At 37.7% G+C, this 22,909-nt stretch overlaps 1 protein-coding gene and 1 pseudogene across 1 annotated transcript in view; one reads left to right on the forward strand and one right to left on the reverse strand.

Moving 5' to 3' along the window:
* The window catches only part of ANK2 (ankyrin 2), a 689,834-nt gene that overhangs the window by 303,089 nt on the left and 363,836 nt on the right, over nt 1-22,909 (reverse strand). The gene's annotated exons all lie outside the window — the stretch shown is intronic.
* LOC109548748 (ubiquitin-conjugating enzyme E2 N-like) lies at nt 11,340-11,799 on the forward strand (annotated as a pseudogene).

Consider the following 22,909-nt stretch of genomic DNA (forward strand, 5'->3'; position numbering starts at 1 on the left):
TTTTCCAGACCTAAAAATATGCCTTGGCTTTGCCATGTGCTCCTCCCTTCCCTTCCTGGAAAACTCCTATTCATCCTTCAAACTCCATTTCACCATCATTGCCCCCACCCTGCGCAGTGCAGTTAGTTATGCTATCTACTGCATTTTGTTCCTTTCTTTATAATGGCACCTAACACATTGCATTGTAATTTATTTGCTTACACATCTCTGCGTATTTGAATATAAGCTTCGTGAAGCTAAGGGCTGTCACTTCTGTATTTCTGTATCCCAACATATACCTGCCACACACAGTGGCACTTTCATGACCTCTGACCTTATCTCTGACCATTCTCTTGGTGTTTCAAGGTCTATATTAAGAGAGTACTCTGGTTCTTAAATGAGTTCTGAGGCAGTTTTTATGTTTATATTAAATATAATATAGTACCTTAGTTCTACTATAATCTTCTGACCAATGATCAATAAATATATGCTTTGGACCAACTTTTGGGTTACACAAAAGGAAAAACCTGTAAGTAAATTGACTTGGATTTTACAGGGACTCGAAGCTGAAAGCAATCTTGCTAGGTCCTCTGTTCTTTCCATCTTTCCCTCTCCTGTCTATATTCATGCAGAGCTTCCAATAAACTGTTCCAGAAGATGAGAAACAATTTCTCTTAAAGAAAAATAGATCAAGTTTTATAAAGCCTAGTGACTGAACGTTCCTCCCTCCTCTAAATGCCTTAGGCTGCCATCTAAGCCTGTGCTGGTGGGCTTCCCCACCATGTTCCCACAGCCAGCCTTTCTGCTAACAGGGCCTTCAGGTAGTTCAACACTTTCACAAACTTATGTTCTAGGTCTATTTTCTCTATGATGAACTTTCTTTGATCTGCCAAAGGACTTTAATATGAAAAGTCACAATTTGCATCCATTGGTGACTTCTAGGTAGGCAATAAATATTACCACTGGGACTAATGAAAACAAAAAGCCTGCAGAAGCAAACGTGCCACAGAAACCTGTGAAGGACAAAGATTGACACAATAAAGTTGGGCATGAGTAACCCACATGGAAACAAATACACATCATAAGTGCATCAGAGCAGGTGCAGGAAATGATTTAATGCGGGATTAGCCACAGGTAGAATGGAGACAAGTAAAGGGAAGGATAAACTACAAATTGAGAAATACACATAGGTCACAATACATGACAGGATAGAATAAGCTCAAGTTAATTATAAATCTAACCATAATTCATGCCTACTATAATATCTTATTTTTTTAATTGGTTTTATTCCCCAATGTTTATGACTCTCTACTGAGCTATCCTTTAAATTACTTTTCTGAAGCCCAGATGTGGATATTATATTTTCGTATTATTTCAGAATTTTAAGTCAAATATTGATAATGTAACTGAACTTTGTATTTTACATTTTAAAAAGTACCATGTGCCGGGCTTCCCTGGTGGTGCAGTGCTTAGGAATTCGCCTGCCAATGCAGGGGACACAGGTTCAAGCCCTGGTCGGGGAAGATACCACATGCCCCGGAGCAACTAAGCCCATGCACTACAACTGCTAAGCCTGCGCTCTAGAGCCCGCGAGCCACGACTACTGAGCCCTCATGCTGCAACTACTGAAGCCCACGCACCTAGAGCCCGTGCTCCAGAACAAGAGAAGCCACTGCAAGCCTCCGCACCGCAGTGAAGAGTGGTCCCAGCTCACCGCAACTAGAGAAAGCCTGCATGCAGCAACGAAGACCCAACGCGGCCAAAAATAAATAAATAAAATAAATAAATTTATTTAAAAAAAAAGAAGTACCATATGTCTGTTTTGAACTCGTACTCATCCTTCCAGAATCAATTCAAACATCACCTCCTCTGGGACACCTTCTACAGCAATCACTCCATCCCACCCAACACTGAGGTAGCCTCTACTCCAAGGGCTTATAAGCCTCCCTGAATATTCTTCATCAACTTTATCAGATTGAGAAGTCTCTGCTTACTCTCTAACCCTCGTGAGACTGTGATCTTCTTGAGAAAAGCAACTTTGTCTTTTATATCTGTACTAAACAATTTTAGGCAATAAAAACTCAATAATGTATCAGTGAATAAAATGTTTAAAAGTTACTTATACTAAATAAAATCATTTTTGAAAAATATAGAAGAGTTATGGGTTCATTTAGAAATACACTGGAGCTGCAGCTTCGATGGCCCTTGTGAATTAAAAGAAAAAGCCTTAATATCTGTCCACTCCTGGAATTCTACTCTATGAATATTTAAAAGCTAATACACAAGATACGCCTACATCAGCAAAATGAATAAACCAACAATGCTGATCTGTTATTTCAGTCACCTTGTGATTCTCACATCACCTGCATCAGTGGTCATTTTTATAGATTGTACAAACTGCAAAATTCAAACTAATGGTCCTTTCCAGTGTCCAGGTAGATTCAGTCATGTAGGTAATGAAAACAGCATTACAAGATTACAGTTCTTACTCATCTAACCCTTACAATCCACAGTATTTTAAGCTGGCTGTTTAAACACTGTGAGTCTATATTTCTTTTTTTTTTTAACATCTTTATTGGAGTGTAATTGCTTAGTCTATATTTCTTGTCCAAAAGGGGGCTAATAATACCTTTTCTATCTTTCTCAAAGGCTCATTGATGGGCTCAAGTGGCATAAGGACTTAGAAATATTTTGTAAAGTACTATAAAGACACAGTTATTCTTAATCACAGAACTTTATTTTAGCAGCACAGAATGATTATATGTCATAATCATTATAATACAAAAGAATGTGTTGTATATATCTTCTAAATAAAACTAGCATCTTGCTTAGTAATTTTAGGTAAGCAACTACAGAAAGAGGGCTTTTTATCCCATTACTTAAAAATAATCACCTGAGGGAAAAAAGGAAATAACTATTTTGAACTTCCGAAATCTAAGAATATCTCCATAATCATCTACATGGGATTCTATTTGATGACACAACAATCCTCTTGTTCTAAAACAACAGTCCTAAATATATTCAATTATGGATTGATAATGTTTAGTTTTCATTTTTAAAAATAGCCTTATTTTTAATACCATTTCTCCAAAGACAATTTTCAGTTGTTGCTTGAATACAGCAATCATGATCACTCTCTTACCATAGCAGAGGAAGCAAGCTATTCACCAAAAATTCATGCTGTCCTTTCACAGAGAAGTGTTGTTTTTAGAAAATGGCCACCCACTGTTAACCTTGTCTTCCCACTCCTTTTGCATTTGGTTAGACTGTAAGACAGATTATGGAACCCAAGTAGAAGAAATACACACCCCTTTCAGACAAAAGTCCACAATTCTCCACATTTCATTTCCTCAGTTGGTCAACCCCGAGAGACACCTCAGAAGCCCAATGTTACAAGAAGCAGAGTTTTTATCAACCTGAGTCTCTAAACAGATCTGTATAAACTCAAGTCCCTGACAATGGTGTGCAGAATATATAAGAACCTCAACCCACAAAACACCATCATCACACTAGACTTTATGTGAACAAAAACTAAGCTTATTTTGTGCTAAGACATGAAATTTCAGGTTTGTATGTTACAGTGACCATCAACCATAACTCTTGTATCACCTAAATTTAGCATACAATCTAAATATCTTTTTTTAACATCTTTATTGAGTATAATTGCTTTACAATGGTGTGTTAGGTTCTGCTTTATAACAAAGTGAATCAGCTATACGTATACATATATCCCCATATCTCCTCCCTCTTGCATCTCCCTCCCACCCTCCCTAACCCACCCCTCTAGGTGTTCACAAAGCACCGAGCTGATCTCCCTGTGCTATGCGGCTGCTTCCCACTAGCTATTTTATATTTGGTAGTGTATATATGTCCATGCCACTCTCCCACTTCATCCCAGCTTCCCCTTCCCACTTCCCGTGTCCTCAAGTCCATTCTCTATGTCTGCATCTTTATTCCTGTCCTGCCCCTAGGTTCTTCAGAACCATTGTTTTTTGTTTGTTTGTTTTTTTAGATTCCATATATGTGTGTTAGTATATGGTATTTGTTTTTCTCTTTCTGACTTACTTCACTGTATGACAGTCTCTAGATCCATCCACCTGGCTACAAATAACTCAATTTCGTTTCTTTTTATGGCTGAGTAATATCCATTAGAGATACATTTTCAGAAAAAAGTAACCTGAATGAATTACTTATTTATACCAGATGTATAAATATTTTACATACTTGCTACTGGCTAGTTTCTTTAATGAGACTGAGATTTCTTATTTCCTAAGCAACACTGTCACTATAAATCAATACATATATGTTATGGTTTTGAAATTCAATGCCCACATGATTTTGTTTGGCTCAGAGCGCCTTATAGATTACATGGTGGGAGGAATACATTGTAATCCCCCTTTCCCACTCCTTATACCCATCAGTGATGGAACTGATTTGTGCTTCTGAAAGAAGATGGAGTTGAGGACAAGATGCAAGTCACTTGCATAATCTAACTGCAGAACTAACTAGGAAATTATAGAGAAATGCACTGTCCTGTCCAATGGAGCTGAGGGCATGTATCAGAGAGTAACTCACACTACTTGTGCCCAAGCTGCCCAGACATGTTTCCATCTTTGAGACTCAGACAGATTTTGTAGTTTTAAGCAGGACCACCTTCACAAAGATGGCTCAAAATTTATAGCAGAATTTATATGATATTTTAAGAAACATAACAATGAACTCTAAATATATAAAATTTAAAGAGAGAGCTAGGAATAAATTACCAAGGCATTCTGTCCTGTAATAGTCATAAGATGCAAAGTATATTGAGTCAGAATATTTAAACCACGTTTTCTCTCCTGTCTTGTATAATATTCTCAACTGAAGCAATTATCCACAACAGAGGAATCCACTCATTGTATTTCAAATACTGAAGCTGAATTGGTTTTGTAAACAGTCCAATGGATAAAATGAAAGGGTAAATTGTGCACTAAAACTAAACGTTTCATTAAGTTTTAATAATCCTGGCATTTCATCATTAATAATAGTATAAAATTAATTATTAAATAAAATGTATAGCCATTAAAAAATCTGAATATAAATGTAATCCTGCAAAAATAAGAAGTAATGCATTCTTGTACCAAATGAACCTGAATTATTGTACACATTTGCTGCATATTTAAATGCAAAATGTAGATCATGCAAATCCAAAACCAAGTTAGTACAAAATGTAAAATTTTTGTACATTACAGATTTTCATGTATTACTTATTCGGCAAATATTTATCAAGTACTTAGAAGGTGCAGCCACTGTACTAACTGCTGGGAATATAAGTAGGATCAAGTTATTTTACAGGGAGTAAGATGGAAAAGTGTAGAATGTAATGACTGAGTTTACTTAAGCAGAAAAGATTTCCTTAAAGAAATAGCATCTAATCTGAGACTTGACAGATGAGTGGCCAGTTTTGCTTGTTATTAATAAATAACTTTTCATCATCATTAAAAGCACTTATCATTTATCATGCAAAACCATCTGAAGTCTAAACCAACAGCTATTACGTGCTCTCCACTAGTGATTTAAATAATCTATTCAACCATCAAACCACCTTGACTGTAAAGCAGAAGAGCAAGATTCTGCTAAGAATAGTTGCCATGACAGCAAAAATTTCCCCAAGAATTGTCAATGAGAATAACATTTTTACATTAAAAAATAGATCTTTTTCTATTAAATATTCAGCTTCTTATTACTTTATTATTAAATGGTCCTTAATGTCATGCTGCTAGGATCGAGACAGTTGAATTACTGATTAACTCAATTAAATGGAAGCCAACTTTATTAATTTGGAAAAAAATGTCCAGTCATTGTAGCAGGGCATCAAAGACTGTTATCCTGGAGTGGAATCATGTTCTTTAAAGGAACTAATGACTACTGAGAGATATACTACTTTTTTTGTTTGTTTGTTTTTTGCGGTACGCGGGCCTCTCACTGTTGTGGCCTCTCCCGTTGCGGAGCACAGGCTCCGGACGCGCAGACTCAGCGGCCATGGCTCACGGGCCCAGCCGCTTCGCGGCATGTGGGATCTTCCCGGACCGGGGCACGAACCCGTGTCCCCTGCATCGGCAGGCGGACGCTCAACCACTGCGCCACCAGGGAAGCCCGAGAAATATACTACTTTTAAACTTAAAAGCAATCATCATACGTAGGAGTTTCTCGCTGATACCAGTTTACGCTGAGCTTAAAAATCTAAAGTGGTAAGTGGTACTAGATGTACACAGTAAAAATCTTATTAACAGGCCTAATTAAACGAAGACAGTCTGAGTTGGTGAAAACTCTATATTATAGTATTTTTTAAAAGAAATTCAACTTCTTTAAAATACACAAAATAATAGATTTCTGGATTCTGATAAGAATAATATATATTTTGTAAGTAATACCTTTGAAGTGCTTGAAAATAGTTTGTTCATGTATTTTATAGATTTAAATTTTCCCATACAATTTTGTTTATACTGTCAATGTGTTGATAGTGAATCAATGTGGAGGTTACCACACTGTCCCTAATGGGCCTTCCTGCATCTTTTTTCTCTGCCATCCTCTCCCTCCCCATCCCTGCTATTTCCTACGCACAGCATCCCTGGTCTCACTTTCTCCCACATCTCCCTTTGTCTTTCTGTCCTAGGGAGATGGATTCCAAATACAAAGGTGTAAAAAAGAATACAAAATCAGTGGGTTACTTGCCCACTAACCAACAGGTGACAGGGCACAAACAGCAAAACTAGTAAGCAGGTGAAGCCAGATACAGAGGTAACGGATTTTTTTCCAAGTAGCAGGATTTCTTCCCTTCCATTTGAACGGTTTCTAACGGCCTTTCATATACGTATGTTAATTCCAGGCTTGAACATTTTAACCTGTCTAAGAGTATAGTCATGAAATTGGTTTTCCTGTGTAGCTTAGTCACTCACAATTGTAATCACCTAAAAATTGGTCATGGCTTGGAGGTTCCTTAGAAAACTAAAAATAGAGTTATCATATGATCTAGCAATACCACTTCTGAGCATATATCCAGAAGAGATGAAAACTCTAATTCGAAAAGATACATGCACCCCAATGTTCATATCAGCGCTATTTACAATCGTCAAGACATGGAAGCAACCAAATGTCCACCAACAGATAAATGGATAAAGAAGATATGGTATATATATATATATATATATATATATATATATATATATATATACAATGGAATATTACTTAGCCATAAAAAGGAATGAACTAATGCCATTTGAAGTAACATGGATGGACTGAGAGATTATCATACTATGTGTATTAAGTCAGACAGAGAAACACAAATATATATATATATATAACTGAATCACTTTGCTGTACACCTGCAACATTGTAAATCAAATATACTTCCATTTTTTAAAAATTAAAATATAATCAAATATACTTCCAAATCAAATACTTCCAAATCAAATATACTTCCATTTTTAAAAAATTAAAAATAAAAAAAAAATAATAATTTGGTCACGGCTCAATTTAGAAAGTGACCTTTCAATTTGATTAGAACCTAAGGTTTATAGATAGTAGAGTCTATATCCATTATATTATATATTTTCTCAAAACGATATGGGAAGGAGAGCTTCCAAAATGTGCACTTAGTAAGCAAAACTGTTTTTCCATCAAACAATTTAAAAGGCTTCCCAGGGCTTTTATACTTTATACTGAGTTTTAAAGTCTTCTAGTGATAAAGAATAACAATGGAAAATATAACAATTAGGGGTTGACTGTGAAATGACAGACTGCTCTAACAATAAAACCAAATCTACCTTAATAAACCACACACAAATCACTTCCTCAGGAGAGCAATAGCGACTGTTTTGCTCTAGAGATCATCTTAAAGCCTAGCTAACCATGTGTCAGGTTCATCATTCTCTGAGGTCACAAAGGACCACAGCCAGATTAGCTAGAACTGCATCTGCCAGAAGCAAGACATTAAGAATGTCAGGGTGGCAACTGGCTCTCCTCTCTTAAATGAATGGTTAAAATCGCTTTCTGTTATCATCTTTGATTAGGTTTGAATATTTTTTGCTTTAGTTCTTGTGTAGGTTCCACCTGTTTTACTGTGATAATTTTAGGAGGAAATGAGCCTTCTCTAGGTTTTAATTTCTCATTTTTAGAAAATAAATGGGTTATACGAAATATTCTGAGACTTTCCATCTTTGAAACTCTCCTCTAAGATTCTCTAATTTGGGAATTAGCAATTTTACTTGTATATTAAACTATGAGTTTGAGAAGAAAGCAGCTTACTATTTTGCATTATTTTTACATGAATGGCTAACCCTAAAATACCCTCTGGCAGTTGGTTCTTCTAAGTGCTTCAATGTTCCTTTTTGAACTTTGTTTAGAATACTTATGGGTAAACATTGCTAGGTACTGTGCAGCAGAGGTTTTACAATCAGCCTACCTAGGAGGCTCCAAATTTTGGTCCACTACTTACCAGTCAATTGACCTTGAGTGTATTGGCCAGTTTTGCTTAGCCTCAGTTTCTTCATCTTTAAAATGGCAATAACAATAGTATATCATAGTACTGATGAGAAGAATCAATAAGACGAGGCACATAGAATGTTTTGGATAATGCCTGGCACATGGGAATTGTTCAATAAGTGCACTTACATGTTTTTATATTTCTTTTCTCTACTAGGTTGTAACTAGACAGAGAACATTGGTAGCTACCTGTTGGTGTGTCACCCTAGACACCCACTCTAGAAACCTGGCAGTTAGCTTTACACCCAGTCTATACCTGTTGATCTCACCTCCTTAATATTTCTTGAATTCTTCTTCCCATCCCTGACTACCAATGCGCCCATTGAAGAAATCCCCATCTATCCCCTGGATGATAATGCATCCTTACATGTCTCCCTGACTAGATAGCTGCCAAAGTGACTTTTCTATAATATAAACTTGGCCATCATTTCCTCTCTTGATCAAAACTCCACTGCCTAAAGGACAACGTAGCTTGGCTTTTAAGGATCTCAAAAAATATGGTGCCTGATCAGCTCTTTGCATACCAGGCTTTAGGAAAAAAATCATAGAATGATCTCACGGAGAGCATCAGGGAAGGTTTAATCAATAAGGTAGAAAGAGAATCAGAACAGTACAGTGTTCTGTAACAAACATCAATAGTATTTCTCCTTCCTCAAAAAGGTAGGAATACTGCTCTATAAATTGAGTAATAAAACAGCTAAAGAAACCAAAGCAGGAAAGGCTCACACCTGGGTATTTTTCTATTCTGACAAGAGAGAGGAAAATGTCTATCTACCACAAAATTAATAAACTTTTGAAAGACAAAAGAAATCAGTGCTGATAACTCTATGAGGTTTAAGCTTAATTTTAGAAAAAAAAAATCATAATTCATCTGGGTCCAGCCTATGCCTCGGACAGGCTGTAACCGCTAAATCATTAGTAACATAGTGCTTCACTTGACCTTATTTTCCCAGACACCACTGCCACTACTGACCATCAGAATCCAATATGCTGAGAGAATAATGTCATAAAAAACCCTCAGCAACTCTGCCTTCCGGAAGTGCTGCTTCTGCCAGTGACGTCACAGCTTGTCAGCTCAATATGCCACCGGCATATAGGTTCACTTCAAGTGGTGCTAATAAATAGCACCAGGCCATCCAGTTGCAGTCCACTTTGAGATCACATTACAAAGCTACATGAAGTCCTGGGCAAGGCAGGAGGACTGATACTATTTTACTGTCTCTTTAGCATCATTATGTACTTGAAAAGGAAAAGAAATCATAAGAAAAATAGGAACATAATCATCTAACAACTAACTGTAGTTTACAAACTTCTTTCTTACATGCTTTACAGGAGGTAGATAAAGCCAATATGATTCCAATTTTAAAGATAACTAAACTGGAGTTCAACTGAGTTTCCCCAGGTCACTCAATAAGATGTGGCCCTCACGTCTTCTGTCTTCATATTTTCTGTAGGTATCGCATGAGCAGAATCAGATAGACCGGGCCTCGGTGGTGTCTGCTTCTTATGCAGGCGTATTCAATATATGGGAGTAGGGCCCCTCTTGAGGGGCTTGGGCTTGGACTATTGTTCTCTGTAATAGCATGGATGGCCAGCTGCTGGCTTTGATTCAGTAGCCAGTTGTAAAAAGTGAACAACACTTGCATAGAAGCAAAGTAGAAAGCAGCCCTCCTTGGGGACAGCTTGAACTCAATAAATAGCTCCATTAGTTTAAGGCGGGAGATATGCACAGGGATACAGATAGAACTCACAAAGGCACTGTTTCTTTCTACCTTTACTAATTGCATCTAACTTCTTTCAGTGGTTACTGGTTAATAGGACTGGGCAGATGGTCCTTAGAATTGAAGAGACATTAAAGGTTCATTTCTCCCATATGCCTGTTCTTAAACAGAACCACCCTTAACACCGTATCAGATTGTTTTGTTATATTTCTTTAAACTATATAAAGTCACATAAGCTATTGAAGCTACCTAACTATTGAAGCTACCTAACTATAAAAGTCACATAAGCTCATTGAAAAGATTTTGAATTATACAGAAAATTATCAAGAAAAAATTAAAATCACCTACAATTCAATACTCTAGATATGGCCGTTATTACATTTTGATGTGTTTCCATTCAATTTTTTACATGTATGTTTCTATCGTTTTCAGAATTAACTTTCTTATATCCTGCTTTTTTTCTCTTAACATTATATGAGCGAAGCTTGATTATATGATGAGAATCTTCCTATTAAATATTCTTGAAAATTATTAATTTAAATGGCTGCACTTTTCTCTCATATGGATACACCAAAATATGTTTACCCTTGTTTCTACGGTTCAACGGTCAAGCTTACTTTGCTGTTGATAAAGAATGCTGCAATGATCATCCATTTACAGAAATGGTTGTTCAAGTTTCTGATTATTTTCTTAGACAACTCTAGAGAGGGAATTACTAGCTGAAGGAGCATTAAGATTTTATGACTTTTAATACTTTTTTTTTTACTACAACTATGACTTCTTTTGTTTTCAAGAAAGCACCAGCAATATATGAGGGACGTTTTACATTCATCAACTTTAAATATTATGTTCTATATTTGTTTGAGTTTGCTAATCCAAGAGTTTGTGAGTATTCCTGAAATGTATTTTCTTTTTAAAGACATTCAGAGAATGAGATTTGACACCCTCCCTTGACAAAACCCTGCATGACTGATTGAAGATAAACTGGCTTTGAATATAACAAAGTCTAAAATGTTACAGACACTTGTTGTTGTTGTTTGATGCAGAATAAAATTAGGAACAAGAGAGAAAGTGGGCCGGAAACCAGACCAGAGGCCGAACTCGGGATCCGACAAGATGGCCGGGCTGCCCCGCAGGATTATCAAGGAAACCCAGTGTGTGCTGGCAGAACCAGTTTCCGGCATTAAAGCAGAACCAGATGAGAGCAACGCCCGTTATTTTCATGTGGTCATTGCTGGCCCTCAGGTATTCCCCCTTTGAGGGAGGAACTTTTAAACTTGAACTATTCCTTCCAGAAGAATACCCGATGGCAGCCCCTAAAGTATGTTTCATGACCAAAATTTATCATCCTAATGTAGACAAGTTGGGAAGAATATGTTTAGATATTTTGAAGGATAAGTGGTCCCCAGTACTGCAGATCCACGCAGTCCTGCTATCGATCCAGGCTTTGTTAACTGCTCCCAACCCAGATGACCCATCAGCAAATGATGTAGCGGAGCAGTGGAAGACCAACGAAGCCCAAGCCATAGAAACAGCTAGAGCATGGACTAGGCTATATGCCACGAATAATATTTAAATCTATCCAATCATCAAGTGTACATCACTTCCCCTGTTCTGCCAAGGCTTCTTCCTTTTTTGTTTGCATTTAATGGACACAGTCTCAGAAACATTACAGAATAAAAGCCCAGACATCTTCAGTCCTCTGGTGAGTAAATGCACAGTAGCAAATCTATGTCTTGTCCTGATTCACTGTTGTAAAGCATGAGCAGAGGCTAGAAATATCATCTGGGTTGTTGTGAAATGTTTAAAAGCAGTGGCCCTTCTCTGCTTTTATTCATCTCCCTCATCATGGTTTAAGTATAAAGCACTATGAATGAAGGTAGTTGTCAGGGTTAGCTGCAGGGGTGTGGGTGTTTTTCTTTTTTTATTATTATTTTTTTTTAGTGGTGGGCGGGAAGGTAGTTTTCATTTTATGGGCTCCTTACCCCCTTTTTATGGTGATCTGATTGCATTGGTTAAAAGCAGCTAACCAGTTCTTTAGAATATGCTCTCTAGCCAAGTCTAACTTTATTTAGACACTGTAGATGGACAAGCTTGATTGTTTGAACCAAAATGGGAACATTACGCAAACATCACGGCCCTCACTAATAACATTGTGACTTTGCTGTCAAGTGTAGAATCCTCCCTTCAATTAAAAGCTTGTGACCACTTTGTATGGCTTGTCTGGAAACTTCTGTAAAACTTATATTTTAATAAAAAAATTTTTGTTATTCTACTTTGCCTCTGTACAGTTTATTTTACTGTGTTTATTTCATTTTTCCCAATGTGACCATCGTATTTAAAAATTAAAACTGATGAAACATTCTATTTTGGTCTTCACCGTCTGACAAATTGAATGGTGAGAGAGAGATTTTGCCAGTTTCTTTTCACTGATGCAAATTTGCGTTAAGATACATCACTGAATGGAGTATTTATAAGCTGGCCCTGAGCACGCCTAAAGCATCAGTATGTGACATTTTTTACCTCCTAGAAATTTGAAATGTGTTTGTATTGTCTGATTAGTTAGACGATCATAGAGTCACAGCACAGCCACACTTGTGACTGGCTTTGTGTGGGACTTTCACCTGTGCCACATTTGTGTCTGCCATTTGCGTTATGACCTTGCTCTTATTTCTTGTCTCAAAACTTCATGTGTGACCACCGGTGTGGATTATTAGGAAACACCAATCTGATAATCACTTGGGGTTTGCTGAGGCATTTATGAGTCTTTCTTACAGACCTGCTGAGCAAATCTCAAGCAGCCAGCTTGCATAAGTATCATCAGAAAGGTTTCTCCCTTAGAAGGCATCATATCCTCAGTTAATGATTCTTACTGTCATCCCTCTAATATTAGCTACGGGAGCTCCTTTTATTCTTTAATTTGATAATCAGCTCTTTTTTCTGCATTGACAGAGTTCCTCTCCCACAAAACTGTTCTTTCCCACTCTTCCATATCTAATTCCTGACTCTTGTTGTTTTTAAGACATAAATGCAGTCAGTCATAAGTATGTAAATGTTAACCTGTGGGTTGGAACCTTTGTCTCTTGCAGTTTAAGGTAATGGACATTGTAGCCCATCTGAGTTTTCCCCACTCTTATTCTCGTAACTTCTGGAGTTTCTTCAGAATGTGGTGTATTTTATTGTGCTCCTATGTAAGATGAAGCATTACCCATTAAAATTACATTTTCAACATAAAAAAGAGATGAAGTGATACAGAACATGAAGGTAATTTAATCATATTTTGATCATACTATATCTCAAATAAAAGGTTTCTTTGTGTCTTAAGTAACGTAAATCAAGTACATTGTTCTCCCTTACTGTCAAAAAGGTATTTCAAATTTGTCAACCTGAGTTTTTTATCTCTTGTATCTTCTTCTGTATTACAAAAGCTCTTAGCTCCATTTTACATGGGAATACAATAAAGTCATTGACTAGTCACAGTTGTAAAAAGTCACTGATAAATTAAGGAGGAGAAATGATACAAACTCCCCACTTTCTAAGATAAAACCTGACATTGACCCATGCAGCAGATTTTCAACAGGACAACTGTTATCTAATATTTCTCAGCCCACTGAATGACCTCACAACGGATAGGAACATCCATTCCTATTTTCTTATATTCTTTTTTCTTCTTCCCTCCTTTCCATCTACAATGGTAAGTAGGTATGGAAAAAAACAAAACAAAACAACAACAAAAAATTTCTAGCCCAGTAAAGTCAGATACTAATTATAAATTTCTTACAAAAAATGTACTGAACTATTTCCTGCAAAAATGCAACATGATCAATAATCAACTATAATGGATTGTACATTTCAATGCTTAGAATATGAAATTCTACAGTGAATTAAAAAATCATTTTCTAATATCATCTCCTTCAGAAAGCTTGCATGATTAAGTGGATTAATCTACAGTTTACTAAGCTTAGGTAATAGCCTGACAATTAGGTTTTAGCTAATACTGATACTGGAAGAAAGTTATCAATTCCTAAGAATATAATGCCTACAGCAATGTTATTTTCAAAATGTAGTATTCTTAGAACCAATAAAAGAATCTCCTGGAATATTTGTTTCAATGCAGATTCCTGAGCCATTTCCAAGTTACTGAATCAGAATCTCAGTAGGGTTTGGGATATCTTTTTTGAACGACATCCTCAGATATTCTTTTGCACACTAAAGTTTGAGAAAAGCAGATGATTTCTACATCTAAAGCAAAATAGCTCTTGTTGCCAAATATCAACCTAAGGATATTTAACCAGATCACCAAATCCAGTGCTATTTTGAGAAAAGGAATGTCTTAATAATTATTTGTGAATATACAGCCTTTTCTTGAATCGGAGGCACTGTTGGAAAATAGCCATTCATAAAATATTCTGCCATTTAGCAAAACCTCTCTGAACCACTATTTATAGTTATGTGTTAACTTCAGATTAAAGAGGTAAATAATGCTTAAGCATCTACCCTAGACCCTCTCCCCATGTACATCAGGTCTATTCTGGCATCCAGGTTTCCATGGATGAAGTTTCACAGGCCCCTGTGTTTCTTTCCCATCTGCCATATGCCACCAAACCCACATGCAGTAGGATGGCAGTGGCACAGTATAGTGGATTATAATGGGGTTTCAGAGGTGATTTTGAGGACATCCATTTGAAAAGCAAACGCAATATTATCAAGGTCTAAAGTGAAAAGATCTTCATTCAGGACATGAGGATTGGAACTCAAGAGGAATACCTCTGAAAGTCACATGAATTTAAATGCATTAATCATGCTTAAGGAAATTATCATATGGGAAAATAAGGTGTGATAGATATTTTTTAAATCTGATAAAAAGACACAATTATTGCCTGTCAATATTATATATTTTTCTCATTCACAGTCAAGTATAATTTAATTTATTGAAACATGTGCTTACTTCTCTACTGTCCTCAGTTGATTATAGCTGTATAGTTGTAATAGTAATTTAGATACAAAAGTAGTATTTCTCAGACTTTAGTGTATATACAAAAATCTTTCTAAAATGCATATTTTGATTCTTAGGTCTGGGGTGGGCCCCAAGATCCTATATTTCTAACAAACTACAGATAATATGAATGCTGGTGATCTGAGGACCACACACTTTGAATAGCAAGGTGCATTTTTACAACCATTTTTAATTGAAGTATAGTTAATTTACACTGTTGTCTAAAGTACATTTTTAAATCTATACCTACTGCACCATACCTAAGGCACTTTCAACCTTGTGGTCTTAGGAGTAATGTTTAGAGCATGAGAAAAAAAAGTTGTTGAAATATCCCACCATTTCATAAATGTATTTGGGCTCTTACTAGCTAACCCAAAATTACAAATCCATGGTACTTTTCATAATAGCAATCAACCCCATACTACTTTTCTCAAAATATGCATTAGCTACTCAGTGTTCACAGAGCTGGCCCCATTCTATCTCATCCTTGACTTTGACTCTCTTCCTGGACACCCAACTCTGCCAGTCAAAATTTTACACATTTCAAGTCCATTGAAATATTACCTCTTCATGAAATTTTTCCTGATGGCCTCAATAGAATGTAATTTCCCCTCCTTCCAAATTCTCATACTTATCAAATAGCCAAATCATATAAACACTGTCCTTTGAACATCTACTTGGACTTGGCCATCTACCTTTTCACTTCCTTTAGACCAGTTGTTCTTTCTCAAATCCAGAGGCACATTATGCATATGAGGAGACATACGACAGAAACTGAGGCCACAAGCCTCACCTAAGACTCATTAAAGCACAGTTTCTGGGGAGTGAGACCCAGGCATCAGAATTGTTTTAAATTTCTGGGATTCATGGCACCACAGCTGAGAAACACCATCTTAGATGGTAGGCTCTCCAAAGGGTTGCACTAGGTCTTAGGCATAAGCATTTATAATAGTATACTCAATTCAACTCAATAAATACTTACTAAGGGCCTTGAACACTTAACAGTAGGCACTTAATAAATACACATCAAATTGAACATTTAAATTTGTCATATTTGCACACTGGGAAGAAAAGGAAAGCGCGTTAATCAAACATTTTAATTCTTCACAACACATTCTTAGGTGATAGACTATCAAAACAGACCAAATCCTTTGTATAAAAAAATTTTGAAATTGCTGATCTATTCCTCAACTCCTCTGCCATCACATGTTCACTCTGTAGATTAAGATTTTCCATAAGACTGTGTCCAATTTACTCTTTTTTCAGAAAAGCACTTTTCTCCTCTCATAAGTTGAATAGGTATTACAAATCATTAATGGAATTTGCAGCAGCAACCATACTGGAAATAATCAGCTGACATCCAAGGTAGGGCAGACTTTTTGCTGCTGTCAAACAAAATTAATCACACATTTCCAGCATGCTGAGTAGAGGCGGCCTGGGCTCCATCAGATGCGGTATTTCTACAGCCTGGCAGCCGTCGGTGACCAGCAGGAGAGCCAAGCTGTTTTCAGAAAACACCGCAATGGGTTTCTGTATCTTCTCTTCTTTTCTTTCTTCTTTTCAATTCCTAAGGGAGAATCTCCTGGCAATGTACCCAGGAGATTCCAATGCCATGGAAACAAGGAAGTGGAGTGTTTGAAAAGCTGGCTGTAGGAAAGAATGCCATTCTCCTTGCTTTGTTCTACCTCTGCGTTATAGCCTTTTGCAGAGGACTCGGGGAATTATTTAAATAATTCAGGCTGAGTCCTAGTTTCACCTGAGTTATACAGATGATCCAGGCACACTAGGTTGCCCTGGCCATATTACCCAGATATACCTATTCTAGTATTCTTCAGTATTATTTAGTAGAGATCTAAGTTGTATATGCTCAATCAACAATGGGTTAACTTACTCATTATTTAAAAATAGGGCTCCCCTGGTGGCGCAGTGGTTGGGGGTCCGCCTGCCGATGCAGGGGACACGGGTCCGTGCCCCGGTCCGGGAAGATCCCACATGCCACGGAGCGGCTGGGCCCGTGAGCCATGGCCGCTGAGCCTGCGTGTCCAGAGCCTGTGCTCCGCAACGGGAGAGGCCACAACAGTAAGAGGCCCGCGTATCGCAAAAAAAATAAATAAATAAACTGCCAGGTATTGTGCAAAACTCCAAGAATCGACACAGTGGAGAAAATAGGCAGGTCTATGAACAGTACACTTCAATTGTCATAAATTGTATAACAGAGTTTGAATAGGGACACTCTAATATTTTTAATTACAGCACCCAATAAACAATAAACACATACTTTGGGAACTAGAAAGGAAGGACAGCAAAAAAATTTTTCTTGAAGTAACTGTTTTTTTAAGAAAAAAGAAAGAACAATCAAAGTCATCATGGTAATTTCTTACACTTACATTTTGGTTGAGCATTGACTAAGGCATTGTTATTACCTAAGCAACCTCCCTATACAACTCTCTGAGGTGATCTCACACCCCATCCCCCGCAATACCTCTAAGAAAATAATCTTCTAATTTTGAGAATACCTCATGCTTACTTTATTTGAACATCACAAAGGCCAGTCTAGCAAGAAGACTGACACTTGAACACCTGGATAGACTGGCACTTTGAACTCTGCAGCATTCATAATACAGTTTTCCGGTACTTCCCTGGTGGTCCAGTGGTTACGAATTCATCTTGCAATGCAGGGGGCGCTAGTTTGATCCCTAGTCGGGGAACTAAGATCCCACATGCTGCGGGCAACTAAGCCCATGTGCTGCAACTACTGAGCCCGCACGCCACAGCTAGAGAGAACAATGTGCACCGCGATGAAGACCCCAGGTGCCGCAACTAAGACCCGATGCAGCCAATAAATAAATAAATAGTTTTTTTTAAAAAAAACACACAGTTTTCCCCCAGAAATTCAACAGTCTATGTTGCTTGAGTTTGCTTGTCATATGCTCCATACAACTGAATCTCTGATTCATTCCTGCCTGCTAGAGATGCCCTAGACAGAGGATCTGGTTTGAGCACATAAGGACTGTTACAGAAGCTGTGTCTTATTGGCCTTCTTTCCCATACTAAGTAACCCTTAGGTTATCTATCTATCATAGTAGAGCCCCCTCCTACTTATATCAATAGGACGATGGTAAAAAGTGTTGGTAAAAGTGGGGGGTTAGTTGGTAAATGCCTCCTCAAGGTACTTGCCTTTCTGTCTGATCTCTTTGGCTGTACAGGGCTGATTTTATTAAAAAGAGGGGAGGGGTAAGGTGTACTGCTATCTAAGCCTAGATCAGATTATAAAGCTATTATGGCAACAAAAAGGAAGCAGTTAATCCTACCAGGGGTACGGGTAGTGAGTAGGGAAGAGTAAATATGTTAGTGGATCAAGGAAAGAGGAAGCCTGGTTAAGGAGAAGGTGGATTTAAGTTTGGAAGGTTTTCTGGCAGCCAAGGTAGGCTACAGTCCAGGTAAGGTACAAGATATGATGAAATATATGGAGATGTTCACAAAGTCCTGCCTGATCCCTTGGTCTGAGTAGTGAACTGTACTATGCATCTCTAGAGCACTCTTTAAAAATATGTAGCATGGCCTTCATCGCAATGAACTGTAAATGCTGTTTATTATCTAGCCTACCGCCCTGTCAGCTGACTGACGTTGGAAATCATGCTGTTGTATCTGCCAGACCCTGTCTCTAATCTGAGTGAAAAGACATCAGGCCTAAGCTTCTGTCAGCTCCTATTTCACTTAGGCTTTGTTTTTAAATAAATGTGAGGCAATTAAGACATGTACAATATACATGAGAAGCAGTCATTATTTTAGGACTATGGGATGGTTGCCATCTCAGTTTAAAGTGGACTCAATCTTATTCTTAGGGCTTTCTCCTGTCTATTATTTCTTTCTAAAAAAAATCTAACTAGACATTCTTGGCTCATCACTTCTCTGGGGTGTGATAGTGTCCTTTGTCCATCACCATTACTGTCAACAAAACTGGATGTTATGATAGGTACCAAGGGTTTACTAAGCAAGTAAATATAAGCATTTCAAATGTCCCAAGGGCTTATTGTCTTATACAGAAAAAGGCCAAGGCAGAATGGAAGGTTAATGACATATGCCATAAATTAATTAGTATCTAAGGGTTTTCAAAAGACTCAGTGCATTCAATGGCAGCAGCGAGTAAAGTCGGGAAAGTTACACAAGGGAGTGAGGGCGCTGGATCTCTATTCAAGGAAATGTAGTACAGTCTCACTGAGTAGGAATGGTTGCTGCAGAAGAAAATAAAGAGTGTTTAATTGGTTGATTTCAAAATTGTAGTGATAGACTTACAGGGCAAATATATTCTGTCTTTCAGACAAATGCAGTGCTTTCCTGATATCCCCAAACCAAGCAATTCAAGTAACTGCATTTTTGTTGGAATTCAAACTCAGAGTCACTAAGTTTAGTTGGAATCAGATGAAAAAATTCAAACAGTGGCAATGCCATTTGTACTGATTAGTCCCAGAGGAAAAGATGCCAAGTACTCATGTGCTTAGAGAATCAGCACTACACTTCTAATTAGAACTCACAATTTCATGAACTCTAGTGATGCCGAGACTTTTAAAGTGACAAAGTGACAATGCTTGCATGCTAGGAATAGAGCTCAGTAGAGGACAAAGGAAAGCAGATCAGCTTTGTCTAGCAGAAGGGAAAGCATTCCACGACAAGAGAAATGAAAAATAGTACATTTTAATTTGGAGAATATAAAATGACTCTCTGAGCAGAAAGGCTTGGAGAGGAGAATTTATGTTCCAAACCTCTGCAGTGTCCACCCAGGATGAAGAACAAAATATAGACAAGTGGTGTAAAGACTGACATGTGGGCTGACCCTCGACACAAGAGGGTCATACGAAGCCACAATATTGACCAGAACATCCAACTGGGCTTGGGATAAGATGGGTTAGATTATTCCGGTCAAGTGTCAATACAGAGGGAGATAATACCACTTTACAGCACAGTGCAAAGCTGTAAAGGCTCCGCACCTAGAAAACAAGATGAAAGGGAGGAGGAGGTTACCAGAGTCAAACAGAAGACAGAACTCTGGCAGTAGCACTACAGGTAGGATACTCATGCATCCTTGAGGGAGGCCAGAGAAGGAGGAATGAATAGGGACTGTGGTAAAGGTAGAAGTGATGAGTTCCAGGAACACACTGGATATTCAGTTTGAGAAAGAACAATGAGCCACATGCAGTCCCCAAGGTTAAAGAGAAACATTACCCTTTAATGGGAAAGTTTAGCATAAACGATGATGCAATAAAGAGATGAGCAGTTCTTTCTTGTCCTATTTAGTTTCATTCGGTAGCAAAATACTCAGTTTGAGATATCATATAGGGTGTCAAAGGCCAGATGCATTGTCTGACTTTTAAAAGACTGATTGCAATAGGGAAGTCTCACGAACGTACGTGGATCTTCTTTGATTGTGTTATCCCTTCTCTTACTAAGTACACCTTCTCCTCTCCCAGCCTTCCTGAGGCGTGTAGCTGTTGCTAATCGTTCACTGTAGCCCGTGCTGGAGACCTGGATGACAGCCTGCTCTAATTTGGCTCATTTGATGGCTTGTGCCAATAAATTCTAAAATTCGGCTCTCCAGGTGGCAAGGCTGTTTTATAACAAATTGCTGGCTAATTAGGGCATAAATGTTCTTTTCTTCATTTCTCCCTGACCTTGCTGATTACATGCCCAGCGTCCTCCCTCCCTCCTTGTTCTACAGTAACCCCTGCAATCTGTTCACATCGCCTATTCCTTCTAGGACTTTGATCTTCATTTCCAACTTTCTTAATCTGTTGAATCTGACATCACTTACTTGATTTTATATATTTTCAGTGTTTCCCTAAATCTAGAGTTGTACTTTATTATTTATTTATTATAAAATTGCCTACATTTTGGGACTCTTAGCCATGTCATTATTCTCTTGGTAACAAATATACAATCATATGAGTCATTTCTGATCATTCTCTTGATCCTCATTTGATATCAAACTCTAATCTGAAATCTGGGAAATACATACAGGTGCTTCTCTAGGCACTTTTCTAATCCACTACTAAAATAGTATATTTTTATTTGCTTTTCATCATATGTTATCAAGTTAAAATTTTCCAAAGTTTTTAGGGGAAGCCTATTTGTATGACATTCACAATACAGCAACTGGTAGAAGCAAACAAGGGTAACACAAGTTTAAAGGACTTCCAGGGACCTCTAGTTTGCAAATTATTTTAAAATAACAAAGTAAATATTCTTGTAATAATTTCCATCACCACTTACATGTGACACATCCAGTATATACATAACTAATTGCCTCAATTTTGTGTATCTTTACAATTCTTTCATTGTGTAAGAGAAATTCACAATGAAGGCAGGAAAAGCTTAAAGATTTTTTATCAGCTAGTCATAGGCAATTATTAGCAGATTTGTTTTGTTGCAAAGACGTGGCTATAAAGTTCAGATCTTTCCAATACTCTGGAGAAAACTGAAGAAAAAAATAAAATATCACAGAAAGAGATGATTTATTTTGGGTTTCTTTGGGAATAGTTGCCCAAATCATCTCTTTAACTTGTGATCTTTAATGATCTCTTTAATTTAGGAATAACTGCCCAAATGATATACTTAATGCCCCAACTGTACAGACTCATAACAGTATGCTTAGAAAATCAACTAGCATTACTCAATGGCCCCAAAGACACAATGATTGTGTGACCAATGGACAGGAGAACAAGCTTGGTCCACCTAACCAGGGAGAAACATGTGACCAGTTAACTTATTTTCACTGTGGCCATGCAGCCTGGGTGAAAAACCAGGCAACTTTAGACTCATGGTTTGGGTTATCATATGCAAAGTGCAGCCCCAGAGGAATACTTGTTAGCATCTAAGCCTGGCATTCTTATGTGGGGAAATCATACCTGGAGGCAAAGATGAGCATGTTCTCTTTCCCAGCTCTCCTAGGAGCTCTTCTATCTCCTTTTGTTGTCTCTACCCTAACAATTTCTTTCTTGTAACTACAGGTGTCACTCCAAGACTGTCCTCCATCTATGAGTGATTTCATTACTTCTCATGATTTCAACCTCACCACACTGATGGTTTTTAAAATTATAGCTGTCCTGATCTTTCCCCCAAGTATCACTCGTCAAATGTCTGTTGGACTGTTGGAAGCCATCCTGGAGTCCCTGCGCCGTGACAAAGTCATGATGCAATCAAAGGCAGGACTGCGAAGCAGCACTGTGCCAGGACGGTGGACTACATCTCTACTGATTTGTTTGGCTGTGTTAAGCTTATATATGGAAACAGCACAAGGAGGATTTACGCCCAGGGTTAGGAAAATGAGAAAAACTACTACCCCCCCCCCACACACTATTATTATCACAAAATGGAAAGTACCTATTTCAGTCCCAGGAAACTGGGAACGCAATACACAGTCTGGAAATACAGGGATGTTCCTATGGAAAACACCCCCAACTGAACAACAGTGGCCCTACAAAGGGGTTGTTGATGATTTTGCTTTCATATGGGTCCACTATAAAGAAAGGTTAATACTCTGGCAACAATTGGCGGATGATAAACAGGAGCGTAGGAGGTATTGTAAGTGCTACTAGTGCAGTCAGGTACACAGGAACTGTAGGATATATTGTAAATATTTTCAAGGCACTATTCAAAAAACTTGCCCATGCAGAAAGAACACGAAGCTTGCACT

This window comes from Tursiops truncatus, chromosome 5 (genome assembly GCF_011762595.2).
Source record: "Tursiops truncatus isolate mTurTru1 chromosome 5, mTurTru1.mat.Y, whole genome shotgun sequence".
In the NCBI taxonomy this organism is placed as follows: Eukaryota; Metazoa; Chordata; class Mammalia; order Artiodactyla; family Delphinidae; genus Tursiops; species Tursiops truncatus.